This window comes from Elephas maximus, chromosome 5, assembly GCF_024166365.1.
Source record: "Elephas maximus indicus isolate mEleMax1 chromosome 5, mEleMax1 primary haplotype, whole genome shotgun sequence".
In the NCBI taxonomy this organism is placed as follows: Eukaryota; Metazoa; Chordata; class Mammalia; order Proboscidea; family Elephantidae; genus Elephas; species Elephas maximus.
In genome coordinates this window covers 94,921,112-94,948,162 of record NC_064823.1, presented here as the reverse complement: position 1 = coordinate 94,948,162, position 27,051 = coordinate 94,921,112, and positions in this window count along the sequence as shown.

Genomic DNA, 27,051 nt, shown 5'->3' with positions numbered 1-27,051 from the left:
ACTTGGACATGTTATCAGGAGGGACCAATCCCTGGAGAAAAACATTATACCTGGTAAAGCAGAAGGCTCATGAAAATGAGGAATACCCTCCATGAGATGGATTGACACAGAGGCTGCAACAAGGGGCTCAAACTTAGGAAATTGTGAGGACGGCACGGACTGGTCAGTATTTTGCTCTGTTTTACATAGGGCCACTATGGGCCAGGACCAACTTGGCAGTACTTAACAACAACATTGTCACCTTATGCCACGGATTAGCAGTGCCCTCTTGACTACCATGGCAGCATCATCAGTGCCTTTAAGACTAGTGAGACTTGAGAACCTATTCAGAAAACTCATCCTTACAATTTGGTTTCTGTGGAAGACTGGTGGCATAATGGTTAAGAGCAAAGGCTGCTAATCAAAAGGTTGGTAGAGGGAATCCACCCAGTGCTCCTTGAAAACTCTATGGGGAAGTTCTACTCTGTCCCTCAGGGTTGCTATGAGTCAGAATTGGCTCAACAACAACAGGCTTTTTTTTTTTTTTTTTAGAACCACTCTTGGCAGCAAATGTCTCAGGGTTGGTTCTCTAGAGGAGCAAAAACAGGGCAGGGAAGCATATATATAAAAATATAGAGAGAGAGATTTATTTCAAGAAAATGGCTCACAGAGTGGTGGAGGCTAGCAAGTCCCAAATCCATGGATCAGGCATCAAACTGAAGGCTTCTCCTGACTCATGTTGTCGCAAGGGCTGACAAACCCAAAATCAGCAGGTCAGATGGCAGGTTTCTGGCTCATGGGGCTGTGGAAGCTGGCAAATCCCAAAATCTGCAGATCAGGCAGCAAGCTACTGGCTCACATCCCAAGAACTGGAGGTCAGAGGATGACAAGTCATATGCAGGCTTGAGAGAGAGGAAAGTTTGCCAGAACATCCATATATATTATGTGCAGGCCAGACCCCCATGGAAACTCCATTTTCAACTTATTGACTGCTCACATCAAATCACAAAATGGAAGTTGATTACATAATATCTACCAAACCACTGGGAATCATGGCCTAGTCAAGTTGACACATAACCTTAAACATCAGACAGCCTATGGGTAATACATTTTAAGAAATAAATCTCTATAAAGAGATTCATTGTATTTGGCAAACTCCTTGTAATGAATACATTCATAAATGATATAGTCTAAGTTACCACAATGAATCTATTTATGTATTCACCTATATTATTTTGGTGGTTTTTTTTTTAATATTACAGCTCTTACCTGAGTCCTCAAGACATGTTTGAACTCCGGTATATAGAAACTGCCCACCCTCCACCAAAGAAAAAAAAAATGTTATGGAGTCTATTCTGACTCATAGCAACCCTATAAGACAGATTAGAACTGCCTCATAGTGTTTCCAAGGAGCAGTTGGTGGATTCAAACTGCTGACCTTTTGGTTAGCAGCCTAGCTCTTAACCACTGCACCACCAGTGGAAACTCGCCAGCTATCTTTATTTAACTGGTTCTCATTCAGTCACTCCACAAGTTGGCAGTGTAGCATTATTACAACTAATATCCTCTATGGATATTAGTTTAAAAAAACGTAAATTTTTTTCACATGCATTAGAAAATCGTTTTACTTTTCTTCCATATGAGATAAATTTAACCAAACCCTGAGTGAATGCTAAAAATCATAAATTGTACACTTAAAACAAAATGAGCTTGTTTTAGATCCCTGAATGATGCAGGTTATCCAATATTTATTAAATGCATTGTCAATATCGTGGAAATAAATCCAGCTTACTGAAATAGGAAGGAAACTTCATGTATATATGATCGGAGAGCTTAGTAAATTTTATTTTACACTATCTTACGAAAACATACTATGTTGAGAGTGATGATTTACTAGTTTAAACTGAGCTGTATTGGGGTAGTGGTTTGAAATTAAATTATGATTAAATAAAAATAAATAAAATGAATTATAATTAAATTAAATTATAGATTGATACATTTTTTTCTAATTATAAACAGCAAAATTCATTTATATTGATTGCAAATATAGATATCACCAGTAGATGTTTCTTTTCTGAATTATAATCTAAATAAAGATCATTAGAGTTGTACAAAATTAGTAAATTGGGAAAGGCCTTTCTCCTGATCCAAGGACTTGGGACATTCCAACCCCTACAATCAAGTGCGCTGTTTCCTTGATATAAATCTCTCTATATATGTTTACATGCTTTACTGTTCTTGCTTCTCTAGAGCACCCAGCCTAAGACACTGTATACAGAACAGTGACCTTATTTCACATCCTCATACGGTGAAGGTGAAACAGGCTTTGAAAAGCCAAACATAAAAGCCCCCATATGGTCCTCTAGATCACTACAGTTTGCATTCTTATGTAAGCTCCTTACAGGGAGCCACTGTTGTCCGCCACCACTATGAAACCTCTGCCTTCCCACTGTGGGGCACAGAGATCTGTTTGGGTCTTACGGCCACCCAGGTCTTAGCCTCAGTTGAAAGCCTCCTAATAATACTCCTTCACTGCCACACTGGAGTTGCCCACATCTTTCTTTGGTCTCTTGGCACCCTCTGTGTTTGGAAGCAAATTTCAAGTTACTGGTCTGTGCTGGACAGTGGAACTCCAGACTACCCAACACACAGGATAATAAGAACAATTCTATTAGACATTTTCTTTCTCTCTTTCCTTTTTTCTAAATCTCATTTTATGCCATAATTACTTACTGCCTACTGAAATAAAGAGTTGATAATAATAGTAAGGTCTCCTGAAGTTGGTTATATCTTCCCGGAATTATTTTCACCATTTTCTGGTAACAGATAGCCCTTCTTTCTTTTAAAAATGGTTTCTTCCTTCACATGGACAATATTATCCAGCAGGAATTCCATTCATAATGCTCTGACAATCTAGTTATAGGATTGGACCATTAGCCCAGACATTCCTGTGGTCAGAGGAGAAGTCCTTGTGTGGTTCAAAATGTTAACACACTTGGCGCTAACTGAAAGGTTAGAGTCTACCCAAGGGTACCTTGCAAGAAAGGCTTGGCAATCTACCTCCAAAAAATCAGCCACTGAAAACACTGGAGCACAGTTATACACTGATACACAAGAGGTTACCATGAGTTGGGATCGACTCCATGACAACATGTGTTTTTCTTTTTTTGTATGGTCAGATGAATTAATTTAAGAGTGAACACAGGATTCAATTTGGCCAATTATAGTCCTTTACTTAAATGTGGTATATTAGACCTTGGAGAGTGAGGAAAAAAGGTCATCTAACTGCAGAAGAAAAAGATTCAGCCAAACAGAGACAAAAAGAAAAAGATTAGGCAGGGCAGGATAATCTTGATGGTACTTCATCTCCAATTCCAATCACTAAAGTCACTGGACTTTTGGTGATTATTGCTTATCTTCTGTTAATTCTGGAAGTCACCACAAGATCTTTCTAATAAATGCCATTTTTTTTTTCAGTCCATTTGTTTTGGGTTTCTGTAACTTGCAACCAAAAGAATTCTGACCAAAACAACAATTTTTAAGAGATTTCTCAATTCATACATGAAGCCTTTCAAACATTTACAGATGATGTTTAAAAAAAAAAAAAAAAAAAAACTTTCCTTGATATCTGGAGAAGTATAGGTTGATAAATCACAAGAAATAGAATGTGTTTTAAAATACATAAGGATCATGATTTAGCCCCTTTGTAAATATCAGATTTGGAAGAGGAAAAAGTAAATTGCAAAATAAATCAGTATGTTGAGTTGTAGTTTAGAAATGATTTTAACTTAATGAAGAGTTTTTTTTCTTAATTTAATTTTTGATACCACATCTACCTCTTCCACATCCCATGCTGTCTACCCCACATCCCCATCACACACACACACACACACACACACACACACATGCAGGAAAAAAAAAAAAATTAGTGACAGTGGAGGGTAGGCCAAGAGAGAAAGGAAAGGGTGCAAAGGAAAGAAAAATGTTCAAAGATGAGGAATTGTACAAGGAAAAAAAGAAACTCTGGTGAGGATAGTCAACAGAAAAATGCAAAGAAGTGTCTTATAAATGAGAATAATCAAGTCAATGTCCATGAACTGGGACAAAATACATTATGAACCCAGTAAAGAACATAAGAAATGGCCTTATAGAAAGCATTCAAAGGCACAAACTAGTAAAAGCTGTATAAATTAGGAAAATACTGGGGTTTAATAAGTAAATAAAGGCATTTTAATTTCATTATTATAGATTACATCTTCTTTGACGAAGGCTTATTTCACATTATTATTTTTCAGTTTGCTTTTACTTTGTTTCATTCTGTGTTTCATTTGTTCTCATTCATAAGGGTCAAATGAGCATATAGTTCATTACATTTGATGGACATCTTGAAGTGCCACTAATTAAATAAGCAAAAGTATAAAAAAAGAGAGGGGGAGAAAAGAAGAAAAAACTTAGATTTTGATAGACTGTGGAAAAAAAGATAGGACGCCATTTATATCTAAAATTACGATTTTAGTGTGTGTCTTGGTTATCCAGTACTTTTATAACTGAATTACCACAAGTGTGTGGCTTTAACAAACAGAAATTTATTTTCTCACAGTTTAGGATGTTAGAAGTTCAAATTCAATGCGCCAATTCTAGGGGAGGCTTTCTTTCTCTGTCGGCTGTGGAGGAAGGTCTTCACCTCTTTGAGCATCTACTCCTGGGCGATCTTCAGGTGATTTGGCATTTCTCTTCCCCCATCTCTGCTTCTCTCGCTTGTTTAATATCTTTATATCTGAAAAGGGATTGATTCAAGACTCACCTTAAACGAATCCTGCCTCATTAACATAATGAAGACAACCCATTCCCAAACGGATTATAACCACAGGCATAACCCAAAACCCAGTGCTATCGAGTCGATTCCAACTCATAGCGACTTTATAAGACAGAGCAGAACTGCCCCACAGAGTTTCCAAGGAGCACCTGGTGGATTCGAACTGCCAACCCTTTGGTTAGCAGCCATAGCACTTGGGTTAGGAGTTACAACCCAGAGTTTTGGGGGAGAAAATTCAATCCATAAGTGTGTTAGGTTAGTTTAAGGAAATTGTACTAAAGATGGCAAATGTAATTAAATAATTATTTGAATAAAGGAAAGCATGGAAGTGTCTTGTATATTTGAAATTAGGAAATTGGCACTATTTTTAAGAAACAAACAAAAAAAACCCATAACTGTGCTATGACTATTGGTTACTCAAGATAAACTTTCAGTTCAGAAAAATAATGTCAGAGAAAAAAGGACAAAAACTTCATCACCAAAGGACAGCACTGTAAAAAAAAAAAAAAAAAGCATTGTACTAATGTTCAATTCTCCTTCATCAGTGTTTCACTGCCAATTAATAAAAAGCAATGAGATAAGAATTCCATCAAACTATAGGAGATTAATTTTGCCACCCGTGTGGAAGATAAATATTTTTAGGCCTTATTGATGGGCTACTCACAATGACGAAAAAACAATTGTTCAACTTTTTGCCCCAATTCATTCTCCTCATTTCCATTAAACAAACTTATTGAGTCAGAAAAATTAGTTGATTTCTGCCTGATATTTGTCTGACATAATGAATTTCTATTGTAATTATTGAGAAAAACTCTATTCTGTATTAGTCAGGAAATCTGTGCAAAAATTAGTGTGTGTGTTTTTTTTTAACTTTCAATTTAAGCCATTAACATTATGTTTCCTGTTTTTAAATTCTCCTTATTGAGTATGAATAGCAAGGATATTTTCTGATTCTATAACATATGCTTTGTAAATATTTAAATCTCTGTACGTTAAAAGCTAAGTAAATGCAGGGGGTTTTACCAGTTGCTATTACCAAAGGAAGGTGCCCTGGTGGCACAACGGTTAAGCACTCGGCTGCTAACCAAAAGATAGGTGGCTTGAAACGACCTAGTGTTCTGTGGGAGAGAGACCTGGCAATCTGCTTCTGTAAAGATTACAGCCAAGAAACCCTATGGGGGCAATTCCACTTCATCACATGGGGTAACTGTGAGCCGGAATTGACAGCCCCCAACAATAACATTGCCAAAAGCATGCTTAACAATGGTAGGGGAGAAGGGGGAGGAAAATGACAACAAAATAGAAACATTTTTGAGTAATGGGGGATGAGATGTAGATAATAGAAGATTGTTATTCAGTCAATATAAAGCACAATTTTTTTTTTTTTTTTTTTCCTAGCCAGGGAGAACTACAAGTCTTTACCAAGTAGTGGCAGAAAGCATTTTATAGAAAATATTCACTTGTGGAACAGTGTAACAGGTCCCATCAGAGCAAAATATATCTTTAGTACTTTCAGTTTTTATAAAGATTTTGTAATAGTCGTTAGCATCAGAATTTTAGCTAAGGATGGAACGCTGAAAGCCTTCATTCATCTCTGCCAAGAAATTTGGAAGACAGCTATCTGGCCAACCGACTGGAAGAGATCCATATTTGTACCCATTCCAAAGGAAGATGATCCAAGAGAATGTAGAAATTATGAAACAATGTCATTAATACCACACTCAGGTAAAATTTTGCTGAAGATAATTCCAAATGGTTGTAGCAGTATATCCACAGGGAACTGCCAGATATTTAAGCCGAATTTAGAAGAGGATGTCGAACTAGGCATATCAATTCTGATGTCAGATGGATCCTGGCTGAAAGCACACAATACCAGAAAGATGTTTACCTGTGTTTTACTGACTATGCAAAGGTGTTCAACTGCGTGGATCATAACAAATTATGGATAACATTGCAAAAAATGGGAATTCCAGAACACATAACTGTGTTCATGCAGGAACTGTACATAGACCAAGAGGCAGTGGTTCAAACTGAACAAGGGTATTCTGCGTGGTTTGGATCGGGAAGAATGTGCATCAGCGTTATATCTTTCACCATACTTATCCAATTTGTATGCTGAGCAAATAAATGAAGAAACTGGACTACATGAAGAAAAATGCAGTATAAAGATTGGAGGAAGACTCAATAACAACCTGCAATATGCAGATGACACAACTTACCTTGCTGAAAGTGAAGAGGACTTGAAGTGCTTAGTGAAAAAGTTCAAAGACTACAGCCTTCAGTATGGATTAAACCTCAACATAAGGAAAACAAAAATTTTCACAACCGGACCAATAAGCAACATCATGATAAACAGAGAAAAGGTTGAAGTAGTCAAGGACATGATTTTTTTTGGATCCACAATCAACACCTATGGAAGTGGCAGTCAAGAAATCACAGGATGTATTGCATTGGACAAATCTGCTGAAAAGACCTCTTTAAAGAGCTAAAAAACAAAGATACCACTTTGAGGACTAAGGTGAGCCTAATTCAAATGATGGTATTTTCAGTTGTGTCATATGTGTGCAAAAGCTGGACAACGAATAAGGAATACCGAAGAAGAATTGATGCATTTGAATTATGGCATTGATGAAGAATATTGCATATACCATGGACTACCAGAAGAATGAACAAATCTGTCTTGGAGAAGTACAGCCAGAATGCTTCTTCTACGTACTTTGAACATGTTATCAGGAAGGACCACTTCCTGGAGAAGGACATCATGTTTTGTAAAGTAGAGGGTGAGCAAAAAAGAGAAGGACCATCAACGAGATGAATTGACACAGTGACTGCAACAATGGGCTCAAATATAGCAATTATTTTGAGGATAGCGCAGAACCGTACAGTGTTTCTTTGTGTTGTACATAAGGTTCGTGAGTCGGAACCAACTTGATGGCATGTAACACAACCTAACAGCTAAGGAAAAGCATGCTAGAGATAGGTTGTTTTAGTGATTTTTAAAGGGATTAAAAATCTGTGATTAGCACAATAGCCTGAACATTAGAAAAGAACCACATGTGCTAGCTAATATATTCTATCATGAAATATGGAATATTATTGTCTATTTTTTTATAAGAAAAGGGAAGAGATAAAAAAAGGGACAGTAAGCCTGAAGAATTTCCCTGATTACTTCCAATTATGAATTTATATAATAACCTAATTAAATAATAATATTCACATATGCATGCTAAAATTATAACTATATGTTATCTGAAGTCATTTATCTAATACAATGCCATGAAATGACAAATTATTTATTAGATAGGTTATTTATTACCTAGAAATATATATGTAGTTAATTCATTCTTTTTTCTGAATTATGTTTTTCTCAACAACTGTTAATTCAGAAAAGGTACCTAAACCCACTAGATCCAATCTATATAGATGGTCACTTAAATGGACCTTAAAATTTGCAAACACTTATTTAAGACTGGTTTTAGTTTACTATCTCTTAAAATAACGCCTTAGTAAATAAAATTATTTTAGAACACTTCCAGCACTGCCTATAATATTTCATTTTAAATGAGTAAAGTAATAAATGTTTCTATATTGGAATTCATGAAATTAGTTTAATTAAATAAAAAGGCATAAGTGTACAGTTAGTATGCAATATCTAATTATTTAAGTAAACTATATAGAAATGGATAAATTCAGAGAACTTGATATTAGTGTCTTTCCTTAAATATAATACATATTTTATTTGTCAATGCTTTATACCACAGCTTTATTATATATTGTTGTTTTAAAAATTCTGTACATTCATGATACAAAGCTTATTGTTAGGCTACTACATTATTAAATTGTCGCATGTTACAAAATACTGAAGTTGGTATTAATAAGATTTTATTATATGTACCATACTCAGAGACAATCGGCAAACAATGATGAGCTTATTGTTGTTGTTAGCTGCCATCCAGTTGGGCCCTGATTCATGGTAACCCCAAACACAATGGAGAGAAAGGCTGCTCAGTCCTGCGCCATCCCTAGGATCTGTTGTGGACCAGACTGCTGTGATCCACAGGGTTTTCATTAGCTGATTTTTGGAAATAGATCACCAGGTCTTTCTTCCTAGCCCATCTTAATTTGGAAGCTCCCCTGAAACCTGTTCAACATCGTAGCTACATGCAAGCCTCTGCTGACAAATGATAGGTCATTGTGCATGAGGCACACTGGCCAGGAATGGAACCAGGATCTCCTGTGTGCAAGATGGGAATTCTACCACTGACCCACCATTGCCTCAAGATAAGGTGAAATTTTCTGAAATTCTATCCCTTGTCCAAGTTATAAAATTAGCATATTCATATATTTAGAAACTTACCTATGTGAGTTTTCTTCATTTGAACTTATTTGTTTTTTCTTTTCCCATGTATTAGGGACCTCACTTTCTTTTAATGCAGACAGGTCTATTGAAATGTATGTAATACAGCTCATGGCACTCCCAGTACAGCCATAAAGTGAAATGCATTTTAATAACTATTTTTAAATCAGTACATTTAAGAAGACACAGAATTGTATTTTAGCTCTGTGATTCAGTGAGAGCCGTAGAGACAATGGCTACATGCTGTTCTAAGGCTTTGACTATTAAAAGTTGCATTACAGGTGCTCAGTAGCATTTCTAACAGTGATCAGAAGATGGCATCCATGTATATCTCAGAGACATGTGTGTCTCAGTGAATTAGGCACAGAAGGTCCACCACACAATTCAAGCCACCTCTCTTTGAGGAGGAGCCCTGGTGGTGTAGTGGTTAAAGACCTTGGCTGCTAACCCAAATGTCGGCAGTTGGAGTCCATCAGCCCCTTGGAAACCTTCTGGGGCAGCTCTACTCTGTCTTATAGGGTTGCTATGAGTCGGAATCGGCTTGATGGCAACAGGTTTTTGAAATGATGATGAATTTCCTGTGATTATGTTCAAATGGCTTAGGCAAGGAAATGACTAGGGGGTAGTTCATCTTCCAAGATTGAAGTGCCTCCTATTCAAATGAACCCAATTTAACTGTGTCCTAGTTCTATAAATTTGTTGTCAAAACAACTTAGGCTAAGCAGTATAGTCATACATTTATTCCAGGGCACAACAATCCACTAATCTAATTGCTGAATGGGCTCTAAGAAAGAAAAAATTAAATTAAGGAAAATTGTTTTGCATAGTAATGATTTATAGCCTACTTAACTCCCCAAACTAGTGAGAACTGTGAAATCCAAGACTTCCAGGGTGTGATTTTAATGGTAAAAGGGCAAATCAAAGGCAGAAACCATAATGAACTATTATTTTTTATACTAGATTTTAATAATAAGGTTCTTATCCTAGTAGATAAGAATCCCATTATTTTTCAAGTATAACACACTATTTCAGCTTCCACACTGTAGTGGAGCATAATTCTAACTTTTTGCATATGTACATTATTTGTATATTTATATGTTTTTTTCTTACTACGTCTTCATTTCCAAGTCTTCATTATTTAAACTCATCTGTGCTTTCTACTCCAAGAAATTAGTCTTTGGTACTTGAATCAAAATAGAATGCTCTCTCATATGTCTCATCTAAATTAGGTTGTGTTATCTCATCATAATATTGCATGCTAAGCTGTAACTATATTAAATACATAAATCAAAAAATGATTAACTGTAAGTTACAACATTTTCAGGATGAAAGCATCTTAGAGAGTCTGTTGGAATTAGAGTTTTATATACTTTTCACTGAAAGAATTCTAGAAAAAAAATACCTTACAAAATGTTGGATCAATGTGTGATTTCTTAAAGAATAAGTAATTAGATTATAAAGGTAATTATTTTTCCTCTTTTTTATTGTAGTGTCAAAGTCTTTCCTTCCTTCCATTGTTTCTTCTTTCTCTCCAAGTTGAATAGCCAGAGATCCTAATTCTCTGTAGAATGGTCATAAAAGCAACTGCCCCACCCAAGACACCACTTCTTAAATATACATTTTTTGTTGATGTCAATAATCTCTCTGAAAATCAGATCAAATTATGCTGACTCTTCAAGAGTATAAAAAGACAACTTCCCCAAGTACAAACACGAACACCTCAGTCACCGATTCACGAATTTCATGTTAAAAAAATAAAAAGAAAACTTCAGGGTGAATACATTATTTTTAAAATGTTAAAGTGAATTGAATTTCTCAAGACAAAAGTAAAATCACTGTAATTTAGCTAATTTCAGAATTATTTTAACAAATTATTCCCTGACTTCCAATTTACTGTATTATATATAAAATATAGTATGTAAAATCTTGAGAAAAAAGAGAATCCATGTGTTTTTCAATTACTCACCAAAATGCAATTTTTTTTTTCACCAAAATGCAGTATTGGTCAAATCCTGTGCATGAGGTACTATTTTATACATCAAGAATATAGTTATCAAAAAAGAAAAATAAGATATTTGCTTGTATAGACAATCCAGTTCCACATTATCATTTTATCTCTTTTCTATGTAATTGTATTACTAAAATAATAGCTATTAGTTTTTGAGCTCTGTATACCAAACTCATAGGGCTGCTAGAGGGTCGCTATGACTTGGATTCAACTCGATGGCACACAACAACGACAGCAATATGTCAAGTATTATGCTAAGCTTTTTACATGAATTATCTCACTCAATTCTGAGTATTAAATGAAAGGAAGATTGTGAAAAATACATTGTGAAGTATAAAGAACAAACAAACCAACAAAAAAATGACAGCTTTTCCATAGGAGAAACCTACATGCTTGGGAGTAGTAAACTTGACCCCTGCGTGATTTGGAGCTATAAAGTGAGCTTGCTCATGGTGAGTAGAAACACTTTCAAACTTTTATATTTTATCGTTAAAAAATCAAAGGAATGTTTTATACTATTCCATTATATATTTCACTATGAAAATAATGTATCAGTTGCCAGATAAATTAACTTCTTATAGCACATATTTTAATAAAAATGACGAAGAAAATAAACTCTTTTTATTCTAACCCTTTATAAAACCTGGACATATAATCATGTATCCCAGTTGAAGACATTTATATTTTGAAATAGTGACCAGTCTGGAACCAGAGAAGCATTCCTTACTCCACTTGAAAGAATTCATTTTTTTCTTTGCCCCAGCTGCACATGTGTGTGCGTTAGCATAATGCACATAACATACACATAACACATACACAGACTCACATCAGTTCTGGATGGATCCAAGGTGGCAAGATGCCGGAGATAAACGGAAATGGCAAAACAGAAGGGGCAGGTTTGTTCTCTACGCCGAAACACTCTACCCCAAAACACTCTACCCCGTTGCCTCTTGCTCATCCATAGCCCCTAGCCACAAACCTTAACTCGTAGGCGGCATGCCCAGGAACTATTCATATCTTCACTCTTAGTCCCCAACAAATAAATCGTTTCTGGGACCTCACTGCAGAAATCATAGAACCATTTATGAGAGTGAGGGATTTAGAGCATGACTTTGAACCAGTTCATTCTGGTTTAACCCCCTGCTGAGAATTTGCATTTCTAACAAGTTCGCTTCTGAACATTTGCATTTTCACCGCAGATATACTGAATCAGAATCTACATTTTAACAAGGCTGCCACATCTTTCTCCGGCTGATCAGCTGGTAGATTCAAACCCCTGACATTTTGGCTAGCCCCTGAGCACTTAGCAGATGAATGGTGAACCACTATGCCACCAGGGCTAAATAAGAATGGTATCCACCTGTTCTGACTTACCTACAAAGTCTTAAAGGTACGTTTAATAGATCTTGTTTGTAACATGGGGACAGCCTGTGTTATGTAATCATGAGTTGTTTTATGGTTTTACTTTCATTGTTATTTGCTTATCTTATCCTGTGGATAGAAGTCTTAATATGTATTCCTTACAGGACTTGATACACCGGGGGGCCAATCTAGCACCCCAAATCAGAGGCTACTTTCATTTTCCCTCTAACAATTCTTTTTCAGGAAGTCTAAAATAAAGACATTAATATTAATCTATTGAAGTATTGCACCTCAGGACATTCAGTATTTGATGCTTCTTAACAACTCAAGCATTTTCTTTAATGGCTTATCAAGAATTATTTTAAAAACCAGAGGGCCAGTGTTGATACAATGGCTGTGTGCATAGATAATTTATTCTGAAGCTGCATTTGTCAGAATTTTGTTGCAAAGTAAGGCAGGTTTTTTGCAGGCACTGTGAAGTAAGTGAGAAGGGGAAAGGGGCTTGCTGATACCCACTTCTGCTCCTGCTGGCTCTCTTATTGCCCAAGTGCTCTTGCAGAGATTGTCCGTAATTTCAAAAGTTGAATTAAGAGGCAGACCTATGTGCCCGTGGAGATAGTCCATCTGGAGGAAAACCTGAGTGTGGAACTAAACCTGTGCCAGAGTAAATGTTGCATCTAAATGGTTCTCCTCACATGACTGCCACTGGTGAGAGAGGCCCAGCCACACACTGAGCTAGATTGACAGAGAATGCAAATTATAGTCGTTTATCTGTTAAGTAGGAATGGAGTGCTTATGTGTAACTTGCCTACAACTTTTCCTGATTCCTTTTGCCTGGAAAATCTGTAAGCTCATGTATATTTAAAAACTACAAGCAATAATATTCCCTAGTCTTAAGATGCAATTTTTCATTTTTTGAAGTATGTAAAACCTCGTAAATGTCACTGAAGAAATTCTAAATTTGTTTTAGGTTGCAAATGTTTATTTTTGCTGCTTCTCTTTGTCCTTCACATGTTTACTCTCACTGGATACTTACAAAATTTTACAGTTTATGGACTTTAACTTCCACTGCTAACACGTGGATTTCTAAGCGTTTCGTTACCATAAATTATAAGATTCTAAACTTTTATCCATGGCATTATACCTTTGTATCTTTTGAATCTAGAAATGTGATACTGCTTAAACAGCCGAAGACTTAAAAATGTAGATTTATTCACTTTGACTTCAGGGAAATGACATAAGAGTATTCTAGACACACGCACACACAAAAAAAGAAGTGGGGAGGCAAATTGGAAATTGGTTGCTTTGTTTATCTAACGTATATTAAAAAAAAAAATTCCTGTTTTCATGTGGTTATGTTTTTTAGTGTTTTGTTGTTACTCAACAAGGGAAGAAGTGCAACGGAAAGTAAAGCAACAACAAAAATAAACACTTTGACTTTGCTCCAGATTGGCATTTAACAATAGTATTCAGGTCTTCAAGGGTTAATACGTTTGTGTATGTGTATTCATTTTGATAAATGCAACCCCTTTGGCACCGGCAGAATGACAGTTATCTCTAAGTCAGAGTTAATTAATCAGCATAAAGAGTTTGTTTGATGTCCAGGATAATGGCACTAGCCACTATGCAATTTTTTTAAAATGTAATATTTTATTGTGACTTTCCTCCTGGTGTAATGTGTGTGCCTATGTATACACACGGAAACCCTGGTGGCGTAGTAGTTAAGAGCTGTGGCTGCTAATCAAAGGGTCAGCAGTTCAAATCCACCAGGTGCTACTTGGAAACCCAATGGGGCAGTCCTACTCTGTCCTGTAGGATCACTATGAGTCAGAATCAACTTGATGACAGTGGGTTTTGTTTGGTTTAGTTTGTGTATACACATAAAGAGTAAATACATCTCTTATGAGTATATTATTTTTAATACTTGCGATATTCATTTGAGTTTTTATTTTATTTTGCAAATTCTCTGTTGTATTTGATTAGAAAAAAATAAACTTGTCTTAATAAAAAAGCAGGTAACGAATCAATTATGAATTAGAATTATGTTGGTTGCCTATATTAAAAACTGATATCAATAAATATTTGTATAAATCAATTACTATCATGATATCAGTTAGCTTAATAGAAAATATAATCACATGTGCTAATTCTGGGCTCACTCATATGCTTTTCCCTGACATACAAAAAAAGGGAGTTAGATTTTCTTTCCATACTTAATTTTTTTTGTGTGATATCTGCTCTGAACCTAGGTTGAACACATGTCATTTAGTTCACCTTCAAACTTTTGATCTTCTTTTATATCAGTTTATTCCTTTCTATATAGTAACTGCAAACCCTAACTTCTATAGCTTTGCTGGAATTCCTGCCTGACTCCAATTCTTCAACACCCTCAGGACCTTTTGAAGTGATGAGGCAAGGTAATTTTCTCTGGCAATCTACCCAAATTGCAACACCCCACCATTGCCCACAAGAAAGAAGAGTGAATGTGGAAAGAAGAAAATTGGTGCTTTGGAATTTAATTAAAAATGTAAAAGAAAATTAAGAGAAAACATAAAATTTAAAGTACTATTTGTAATGCACACACACAAAAACAAACAAACACAAAAGCATTACAAAAGAAAACAATAGGTGAATTGCAGTTGTTTACAATAACACTGAGTATTCTCTGATGATAATTTGTGCAAAGATGTGAAATTTTATGTTATTTGAGAAAATGCGTTTATTTAAAACTAGCATTTTAGAACATGAGTTTATTCTGCAATATTATTTTGTTCAAGTACTAGGTGATTTTACTTTTTTATCTTGTATTCCAAATATCCAAAATTTACATTATTTGAAGTTTCACTGGGTTTTTGTTTCTGGATGTATGGGTTATTTTTAATTCCTTCACATTCTTTCATTAAGCTAAGTGATTTATCATTAGTTTACTTGGAGAAGATAGTTTAGGTGTTTGGGTTTGGATTTATTTTGTTAACAACTAGTTAACACTTTAGACTTCAGTTTTAGCTGGTAGAGATAATTTTACAATAAAGTGAATGCATATTATTCATTATTTAATTTTATGCCCAATATTACCAAATTATTCTTAATCTTTCAACTAATGAATAAAATTAATTCTTATTTTATACAGCTAGACCAGAACAGACCAATGCAGACAGGTAATAATTACTTTAACATAAATTTGTTTTTGTAGAACACTTCCAGTTCTCCAAATGACTAGGGCCACTGGTAAACACTTAAATCAAATGTTGAGATAAATTTGAATTATTGATTATGAATTTTCTTGACTAATTTGTATTTGGAAGCCTGGTGGCACAGTAGTTAAAAGCTTAGCTGCTAACCAAAAGGTCAGCAGTGCAAATCCACCAGCCATTCCTTGGAAACTCAATAGGGCAGTTCTACTCTGTCTTATAGGGGTATTACCAGTCAGAATCAACTTGAGAGCAATGGCTTTTATTGTTTTTTATTTTGTATTTAATTTTGAAATACTTTGTCTTTATTGTAATGTGTTTAATCTTCTACTTGTCTTTGTCACTACCTTGTTGTTGTTGCGAGGTGCCATTGACTTGATTCCAAGTCATAGCCACCCCATGTACAACAGAACAAAATATTGCAGGATCCTGCATCATCCTCACAATGGGCTTTGCTTGTGCTCATTGTTGCAGCCACTGTATCAATCTATCTTGTTGAGGGCCTTCCTCTTTTTCACTGACCCTCTAATTTACCAAACATGCTGTCCTTCTCCTGGTTCCTCCTGACAACATGTCCAAAGTATGAGAGATGAAGTCTTGCCATCCTTGCTTCTAAGGAGCATTCTGGCTGTACTTCTTCCAGGACAGATTTGTTCATTCTTCTGGCAGTTCATGGTATATTCAATATTTTTCACCAACACCATAATTGAAAGACATCAATTCCTCTTTGGTCTTCCTTATTCATTTTCCAGCTTTTGCATGCATATGAGGCAATTGAAAACACCTTGGCTCTTGTCAGGCACATCTTAGTCCTTAAAGTGACATCTTTGTTTTTTAACTCTTTAAAGATGTTTTTTGCAGCAGTATTGCCCAATGCAGTCCATCATTTGATTTTGACTGTTGCTTCCATGGGCATTGATTGTGAATCCAGGGAAAATGAAATCCTTGACAACTTCAGTATTATTTCCATTTATAACGATGTTGCTTATTGGTCCAGTTATGAACATTTTTTATTTTTTTGTGTTGAAGTGCAATCCATCTTTGATCCTTATTAGTAGGTGCTTCTATTCCTCTTTACTTTCAGCAAGCAGGGTTGTGTCATCGTCATAAAGCAGATTGTTAATGAGTCTTCCGCCAATCCTGATGCTGCGTTCTTTGTCACAAAGTCCAGCTTCTCAGATTATTTTCTCAGCATACAGATTGAATACGTATGGTGAAAGGACTACAACCTTGACGCACACCTTTTCTGATTTTAAACCATGCAGTACCCTCTTGTTCTGTTAGAACAGCTGCTTCTTGGTCAATGTACAGTTTCTGCATGAGCATGATTAAATGTTTGGAAGACATCTATCAATAGACTGGAGGAGATCCATATTTGTGCCTAATCTAAAGACAAGTGATCTAATGGAATGTGGAATTTATCAAACAAAATCATTAATATCACATGAAAGTAAAATTGTGCTGAAGATAACTCAAAATGAGTTGTAGCAATACATCAGGAAAGAACTGATGGAAATTCTAGCTGGATTCAGACAGGAAGTTGAAAGAGGGCTTATCATTGCTGATGTCAGGTGGGACTTAGTTGAAAGCAGAGAATACCAGAAAGATGCTTACCTGTGTTCTATTGACTTTGCATTCATAGATCATAAATTATGGATAGTATTGCCATTACCTACAAAACTAAAAGCATTAGTCACGTAAGTGAAAAACATTTATTTGATTGTTTGGAATTATGTGGGCTGATTTTTTTCAACCACAAAAAATATAGTCCTAAGAATAAGATGGGATAGCTATCATTCTTAGCACCCAAAAACCCATACCCAGTGCCGAATCTAACATAAAATTTTAGTATGAAGCAGGTCTTAGTTGCATCCTAAATTTCCTTCAAGAAATTACTCAGAACTTGAAGATTTCTTAAGTATGCAGCAGCTTAAAAATTTACATTGGTAAAATTAAACAAGGTCAGCACAGCAAACTCTATTCTAGATTATATTTTTCCTCTATTCTCACCCATCATGAACATCACAAGCATTCAGTGTGTCATTAAGTTTCATAAGCCTATGGCTTGATATGTCCAATTTCTAATTTTGGTATGTTGACCATGTTATTATGTGGTAGGATCCAACCTGTGTTTATTTATTATCATCTTTTGTTTTCCAGTTTTCTCAATGCCTTATATTTATATATCTATCCCAAGCATCATCTAACATATAAACCTGGTTTATAAGTCATTTTTTCTCCAAGTTTTAATTACTTAAACAAGATCTTCTGTCTCTGTTTTGCTTATCATGTAATTTTAGTATTTCAGCAGTTTTTTTTTTTAATTTCTGTATTCAGAATGAGTGTAATTTTTTAATAAATTCAGAGAAGAGCAATCAATATAGTAAGTAATGTAGGAATCGTGTTATCAAAAGAGGAGTCAAGAGGTCCATCTGGAGAAAGTTCCGTGGAGTACTACAGAAACTGAACTATCTGAAATTCTGTCATGCAGGAAAAGCAGAGTTTTTTTCCCCTAATAAATATATAATGGAGGCTTACTGTCTCAGACACTTCAAATACAAATTTATTCTTCTTTGCAGTAATAATTGATTAAGCCTATTGTACATTATATTATTTAGGCCTAACTTAAAAACAGTTGGGTACCGTGTTTTTCCTGTTGCCACTGTAACAAATTACTACAAACTTAGTGCCGTGAAACAACACAACTTTTTGCGCCTATAGTTCTGGAGGTCAAAAGTCTGAAATCATTTTCACTTGGCTAAAGACAAGTTTTTGTGGCTATTTCCTTTTGAAGGCTCTGAGAATAGAATCCATTTCCTTTCTTTTTTCATATTCTAGTAGTTGCCTGTATTCCTTGGCTTGTGGCCTCAACCTACATCTTCAAAATTCATCACTCCAATCTCTTTTTCTGTCATCACATAGCTTTCTACTCTTCTCTTGTCTAATCTCCAGTGTCTCTCTCTTTTAAGTACTCTTGAGATTGCATTTAGAATCCACAGAGATCATGGATAACCTCCCTATCCCAAAACCCTTAACTTAATCATATCTGCAAAGTTCCTTCTGCCATCTAAGTTAACATTCACAAGTTTCAGAGATAGGATCTGTGGAGGTCATTTTTTCAGCCTACCACAGTTACCATTATTTTTCCTTATTCCCCATTAAAAAATAGGAGGCACACTTAATTAGCTTGGTCAAAGTCTTATATGATAAAAGGTACAGAAGCAGGACTCAATCTCAGAGCTGATTCCAAACCTATATTCTGAACCATAAAGTTCGTAATAGGATAATACTGAGATTCCTTCCAGGTTACTGGAAATTTCAAACAGAAATGTTCCAAGAATTGTCACAGATATTGTAGACTTAATTCCCTCATGTTCATAAGATTCTCTAATCTATGATTTACAGACTCCTGGCTTTTTTGAGTAATATTTGGAGTAATAAGAGGTAAGGATTGGAGCTTAATTGAGGAAAGTATGTTCTTGACACTGTTATAATTTCTGCTCATTTGTAATTTTGTTTCTTGCAAACACTTTATTCTAAAATTCTTTAAAAAAATTGTTATGGTGAAACTATTCTCAGCCAAAGGCTCACTATTTCAACAATTTCTGCATGTACAATCCAGTGACATTGGTTACGTTATTCAACTTGTGCTACCATTCTCACTATTCTTTTTGACATTATTCCACCACAAGAGTCTTGAACTCACCCCCTAAGCTTCCCATCCAACTTTGGAGTTGCTGTTGTCAATTTGATCTCACATGAATCTTTAAAAGAACACAATGCTCAAAGCAGATGTACTTTTTTTTTTTTTTTAATTTCAATTATTATTAGGAACAAAGTATGTGTGCTGGACTAAAATGTTTTATCTCCTGGTTTTGGGCTTTCACATTAGAGATTAGTATTAGATAGGCCCACATGACAGTATTCTTTGCTCTATGGAAAGATGAAAGCAAGGTCAAAACACAAAATGCATGCATTAAATTGCTTTGTTTGTAACAATCAATTGGAGGAAAATAAACAAGCCAATCTTGTATAAAGAAACAACCTGATTATTTTCATATTCACTAATTCATTTTAAGAAAGGAACATTATATACATTTATAACCAGATGCTTTGAACAAATGTTATTATTTGCAGTAATAATTGATTAAGCCTATTGTTTCAGATTGGGTTCTCTAGAGGCAAAGCCTGACAAAATGGATTTGGTGCACACGGTTTATTGAGGGAGTACTCTCAGGAGAAAGGGATTGATGAAGGAAACATAGACAGAGGAAGGTACAAAGTAGGGCCTCTACCAAACTTTAACTATAGCCTGAACTCTTAGGGAGTTCTGAAGCATGAATTGTATCAGAGGATTGGTCCATTGAAGCAACAATGTCTGACAAATTGTAACCCTTGTAGGTCATTGGTTGCAGGTTGTGTTTGAAGTTGAGGAGGGAGATATGCTACTAACCTGGCAATCTGACTCCTCTTTGTCATTCGATCAAGAGTAATAGTTTTAAAAATGAGTCAGTTGTGAGCTGTTAGCATACAGTGCTCCAGTCACTAGCAGAAGAGTTCACCTGCCCAGTAAGGGGAATCTGGGATAGGTATCAACAATGTCTCCTATACCCTAATGCCACAATCCTGAAATATCTTTTTATTAAAAAATGTATGTCTTTGGAAAACTACTTAATTCTTTTATATCCTATCTCCCCATCTCAACATCATAAATATCTCTGGTTTTCATAATAACTTATGGCTACATCTATGTAATTAAATCAGCCTGGATAAAAAGAATAACATTAATTCACTATTAATTAGCTAACTAATTAATAATTAAAACAATCCAGTCTGCCAAATTGATTGACTTCATATTATTGGCAAATTTCCTCTAATAAATTGTCATTTTACAAATGGGTAGTGGGTGGTATGTGGACATAATCTAAATATAAAAACAAAAACAAAAAACCAAGCCCACTGCCATCAAGTCGATTCCAACTCATAGTGACCGTACAGGACAGAGTAGAACTGCCCCATAGAGTTTCCAAGGAGCCACTGGTGGATTCAAACTGCTGACCTTTTGATTAGCGGCCACAGCACTTAACCACTATGCCGTCAGGGTTTCCATCTAAATATTAAATATATATATATATATTAAAAAATTAGTATGGTATAATTAAATATCATCCTACTTCACAACTTAAACTATCACAAATAAAACCCATAAGATACTTAATATGGAGAATGTTCATCATTCTGTAGTTTGAAAATACCAATTATTACATATTGCATGTATAATAGCAGCTTTTATTCCCAACATGTAAAATTATGTATCATGTAAAATTATGATATGTCAAAAGAAGTGGTTATTGTCTGATCCACCTTATTAAAAAAAAAAAGTTTATTGTGTTTATTTTAGGAGACAGAAATATCTTCAACAAGCAGCTGTTGCCTCAGACCATGAAACTTGAAATAACTCTCACATAAGTATGTTGAATAAATGGTAATTTTTCTACTAAGTTAATTTCTCGGTGATCCATGACCTCAAGGAAAACAGAAGTGACCCATCAACTACTTGCTATGCATGTGAAGAAACACTGTGGCAACAAGTTCACCATATTTGTAATTAGCAGACTGAAAATATATCAGAAGATCGCTTATAAATAGAAAGCTATTATATTTTCAGTCTCTAGGTCACCAATAACAGGCATTATTTGATATACTGTTAAGAAAAAGGCCTTGCACTTAAATGTGTAATATATTTGGCTGATAAGCTGCCATAAGCCTATTCAGTGTAGGGAATAAAGAAATTAAAAGAGAAAGATTCTATATGACATCACAAAAAATACTACATTGTGAATTTCATCATTGAACCAGACATGACCAAATGGAGCTCCCAGAGAAATCTTACAGATCTTGTAATACAAATTTATGTATGTAAATGTTTGCAAATATGTAATGTCAAAGTCAAACACACATTTTTCATGCTTTTCGTTTTTGTCCTGATCTGAGTTCCTTTCAAATGTTTTCTTCGAATTTTTCCCTCCCCACAGTAAATACCTAAGCACGTTAGTAAACCCCATACTTCAAAGTTCTCAAAAAGATTCACTACTTTTGTTTTCCATTCAGAGGCCAGATAAGTAGAATAAAGGTTTTTTTTTAGGAAGGAGAAACATAGAGTCAAAACACAATCATCCTCAAAGTCTTCACTTGATTGGAAAAGTATCACCTGCTTCTAATTCAGTTCTACACTTGTCAGTCTTTCTTAAACTTATGCAAAGGAAGTGTGAAACTTTTCTCCTTGATTCTCCAAGTCAATGGTTGTATGTATGAATAAAAGAAATGCAAATGCACATAAATTATATAAAGATGCTATATATAGAAACTCCCATAAATCAATTAAGAAAATTACATGTTTCAATGATTTATTTAACCTTAAAATAATTAAGTAGAGCTTTGAATTCTCATCCAAATAACAATATTCACTAGTAGTCCTCAGTCTTACTAAGCCTCTTACACCCCCAACCTCTCAGTAGATCAAGACCATAAACATTGGGAGTAAACCTATTTTTTTCATATCTAATTTTCTAATAATATGGAGTTAATCAGTATGTTTACTACTGATTACATTTATCTATCTCCTTTTTTTGTAAGCCAAAGAACAACTGTGATTCTTAGATCAGTTACTTATTCTAGCCCTAGCTCAATATCCTTTTCTACAAAAATGGGGAAAACAACATCTGTGTCTCAGTGTTTTTATGAAGAAAGTCAGACGCAAAACCTAGAAAGAAATAAACACTGGATAAAATTCATTATCCCTGGGAAAACATATGTTGGGCATTGTCCATGCAACTCAATAAAAGCAAGAATTAGAGTAACCCCGTATTCACAGCCTATAAACTTCAGTTACTAATACCATTGTCCCATATTTGCTGCAGACTTTTTAAATTTTATTTTGCTTCTTATTAAAGACTTTATATTTTATTATCTGTTTCGTATGTAACTCAAGGAGATGAAGTGACACAGTGGCTGCGACAACAGGCTCAAACATAGCAGCGACTGTGAGGACAGCACAGGATATGGCAACGTTTCATTCTCTTGTACATAGGATCACTATGAGTCAGAACCAACTTGATGGCATTTAACAACAACAACATGGCATCTCTGTGAGTCAGAATTGACTCCACAGCAGTGGGATAGGTTATTTTTTTTGGTTAGCTTAGTGATGAATCAAAGTAATTTTAATCATGTATAACTCTCTTTGGAATGAACGCAGGGAAATAAAGTAAATGCAACTGAAAAAGAAGAATAGGAATCTAATATCATCAAAATATAATCTGGCCTTGCCCTTACCCCTAACATATGTGTATGGGGTTTATATGTCCAGATCACGTATCAGTTATGGTTTAATGGTACTCAGCAGAGAATAGGAAACTCTGGTGGAGTAGTGGTTAAGTGCTATGGCTGCTAAACAAGAGGTCGGCAGTTCAAATCCTCCAGGCACTCCTTGGAAACTCTATCGGGCAGTTCTACTCTGTCCTACAGGGTCGCTATGAGTCGGAATCAACTTGACGGCAGCGGATTTGTTTTTTTGGGTTTAGCAGAGAACAAGTTTGCTAGTTACAAAGGTATTTACATGTAATTAACACTGAAATCATTTGACCTTAAGTAAAGCAGATTACCCCCATAATATGGGCTTGCCTCATTCAATCAACTGAAGGCTTAAAGCACAAAAAGCTGAGGCGTCCTGGGGAAGAGAAGGATTCTGCTTCACTTCACAACAAGTAGCTTCTGTTATGCACGAAGTATCTCAATGCAGAAAAAAAACAAAAAGGATTTATATTGTTACTAGCCACATATCAGATGTGACCTCCAGTAAAAAGACCATGTTTTTCAAAGAATACTACCGTTAGTGTCACAACCTGATCAAAACTACTATTTTCATTATCTAGGTTCCACCTGTCTTCTGTGTAGGCCAGAAAGGCAATTTACATGAGAATTTGACAGACAGGACCACTCTGCATCTTTCTGATTTCTGATAGTAAAATAATCTCATTGATGGCCGTAAGGTTTTGCTTTGAATTTGTTTTTTTCCGTAAGAAGAAGAGTCGAAGAGGACTTGAAGCCCTGACTAATTAAGATCAAAGACTACAGTCCTCAGTGTGAATTACACTTCAACATAAAGAAAACAAAAATCCTCACAACTGAACCAATAAGCAAGATCATGATAAGTGGAGAAAAGTTTGACGTTGTCCAGGATTTCAATTTACTTGAATCCACGATCAATGCCCAGGGAAGTAAAATGTAGCAGTCAGAAAATCAAACAACGTATTGCATCAGGCAAATCTGCTGCACAAGACCTCTTAAAAGTGTTAAAAAGCAAAGATGTCACTTTGAGGACTAAAGTGAGTCTGACACAAGCCATGGTGTTTTCAAATGCTTCATATGCACGTGAAAGCTGGACAATAAATAAGGAAAATTGAAGAGGAATTGATGCCTTTGAGTTATGGTGTTGGTGAAGAATATTGAATATCCTGTGGACTGCCAGAAGAATGAATAAGTCTATCTTGGAAAAAAATAAAACCACAGTGCTCCATGGAAGCAAAGATGGTGAGACTTATCACATACTTTATATATGTTATCAAGAAGGACAAGTCCCTGGAGAAGGATATCATGCTTGGTAAAGTAGAGGGTCAGTGTAAACGAGGAAGACCCTCAATGAGATGGTTTGAAACAGTGGCCTCAACAATGGACTCAAACATAACAACAATTGTGAGGATGGAGCAGGACTGGGCAGTGTTTCGTTATGCTGTACATAGGGTCACTACGAGTCGAAACAGACGCTATGAAATCTAAGACACTCTTTGCCATGGAGTTGATTCCAGCTCACAGAAATGCTGGTGACATAGTGGTTAAGAGTTTGGTTGCTAACCAAAAGGTCAGCAGTTCGAATCCACTAGGCGCTCCTTGGAAACTCTATGGGACAGTTCTACTCTGTCCTACAGGGTTGCTTTGAGACGGGATATAACATAGGGAGAAGAAACTTCAGGAGCTCCTCCTACTATAATAAGCCTCACTCCATGAATCACGGAAACAACGTGAGTACTCTGCCTGTGGTAAATATTCATATCCCTAATATATACCCAGGAATATAGGATATGTTCATGAAAAGCAGTGTCCTCAATATACTGTGAAACAGGCTCAGGCCCTAATTCTATTTATCCTCTTATCTCCATAAGCTTCCATTCAATCTGATGGACATATTGGCATCACGGGTACTCAGAGATTATGGTTAGTTTAATGGCAGTATCTGTCAACACCTAAAAGCTCTCACCTTAATATTTTCCTTTCCCCAGTATTAATATTCTCTGTTAAATGGCTGCAGAGCTCACTGGGGAAGCCTAGGAGGAAGATGTATACTTGTGAGTCCTTTCTTATTTATTGAGAGTACTTTCTTATAGATACTCAGATTCTCCTTCGTTCAAGGTCTCAGGTTTGTGAACTGACTAATGTCTTGGAACTTGGACAGAAACTGTAAATCTATGATGAGGATTTACATCAAGTCTCTATTCCTTAGACTTAGTGTCATTTCAAGTTGGATCTTAGAGACTGCAAACCTGTTTTAGTGGCAAAGACCCTGATCAATTTGCCCCTGCCAAAGATCTACGTGGATCAAAGGATTATTTATTTATTTATTTATTTTCTGGCCTGATGCCTAGACAAAGCGTGTCTACTTTGCAGTGGTTTTTTGTTATTGAATCCCTCACCTAGAAAGTAGATAAACAGTATTATCCTTATTTTTAAGTTAAAGATGCATATATATATGTATATAACTGATAGTGAGCCTATGTGAACAATGAGGACGATGAGTGCATTTCAGGCCATAAAAGAAATATACAAAAGACTGTTAGAGGTGCATGCTTCAAAAAGGAAGGGAATGCCAAGAGGACCCTGGAAATATCCCATACATAAAAGGTGTACAATTGAATGTCAAGTGTGCTCCAATTAGAGAGTCAAATGAGATAACGTGACTAACAAAGCAAAACTGCAACACACTCAGGAGAGGCTCCTTCAGATTGACGCTGATGCTGCATGAAAGATGCAAAAGCCTGTAGCTTAGTTTTAGTAGCAATTAGTTCTGATACAGGGGTAAACAGGATGTTGATGCGTATAATCTGGAAATGGTAGCAACGATTTTGGAAATATTACTCATGTCTTGCAAGTCACAAATTTCTGGAAATGAACCAAGTGACCCCTAGTAACAGCAATATTTCATGTGCTTAGTTTAGTACTCCTGAGGAACATTTTGGAGATAGACTTCAAACTAAATAACATTTCTCAATGCAGGAAATCTGCATTTGAGTTTCTTTTTGTAGGTGGCCAAATTTGGAGAAGATTATATCACTCATCAGAATCTCTGGGTGGTGTAAATGGTTAAGCGCATGGCTAGAAATCAATAAGTTCATGGTTCAAATCCACCCAGAGACACCTCAGAAGAAAGGCCTAGTGATCTATTTCCAAAAGGTCACAATCATTGAAAATCCTATGGAGCACAGTTCTATCCTGAAACACATTAGGTCGCCAAGAGTTGGAATCACTCTGACAGCAACTAGTTTGGTTTTATGCCAATATCCAGTTGTCATTTATCTATTCTGACTCATGGCAACCCCATGTGTGTCAGAGTAGAAAACCACGGGTTTTTCAATGGCTTATTTTTTGGGAAGTAAATAGCCAGTTCTTTCTTTCAATGTGCCTCTGAGTAGACTCGAACCTGAACATTTCAGTTAGCAGCTGAGTGCATTAACTGTTTGCACAGCTCTGTTATAACACATGTGGGGTTGACATGAATCAGAATCGGCTTAACAGTTATACCAGTTATACTTAACTAGATATACCAGTCTTACTTGCCAAAATATAAACCTTCAAAATGAACTAAGAATTCCAGATCTATTTCCTCTCTGTTTCATTGTGGTTAAGAACTCATTCCCAGAAGTAAGATGTACCTGGATTGAATCCTGAAGCTATTATTTATTAGAGGAATTAATTTGGGAAATCTGCTTAATCTTTCTAAGCCTCAGTTCCTGATTTGTAAAATGGAAAGGAAAGTCATAAGGATCACAAATGGCTATAGTGAAGTAGGAAACATAGTATATCAGACTCCTTGCACACAGGGACAATCAGTCAATGTTAACTATTATCTTAGTCAACAATTTCTATTCTGCTTTTATTTTATATTTTAACAATTTGCTACAAAGACACTTTAACAATTTTCATGACAGTGAATCTGACTACAGGGAAAAATAAAAATCTATAAACAAGGGGTAAAAGCTGCTGAAGAAAATGGCAACAGGAATAT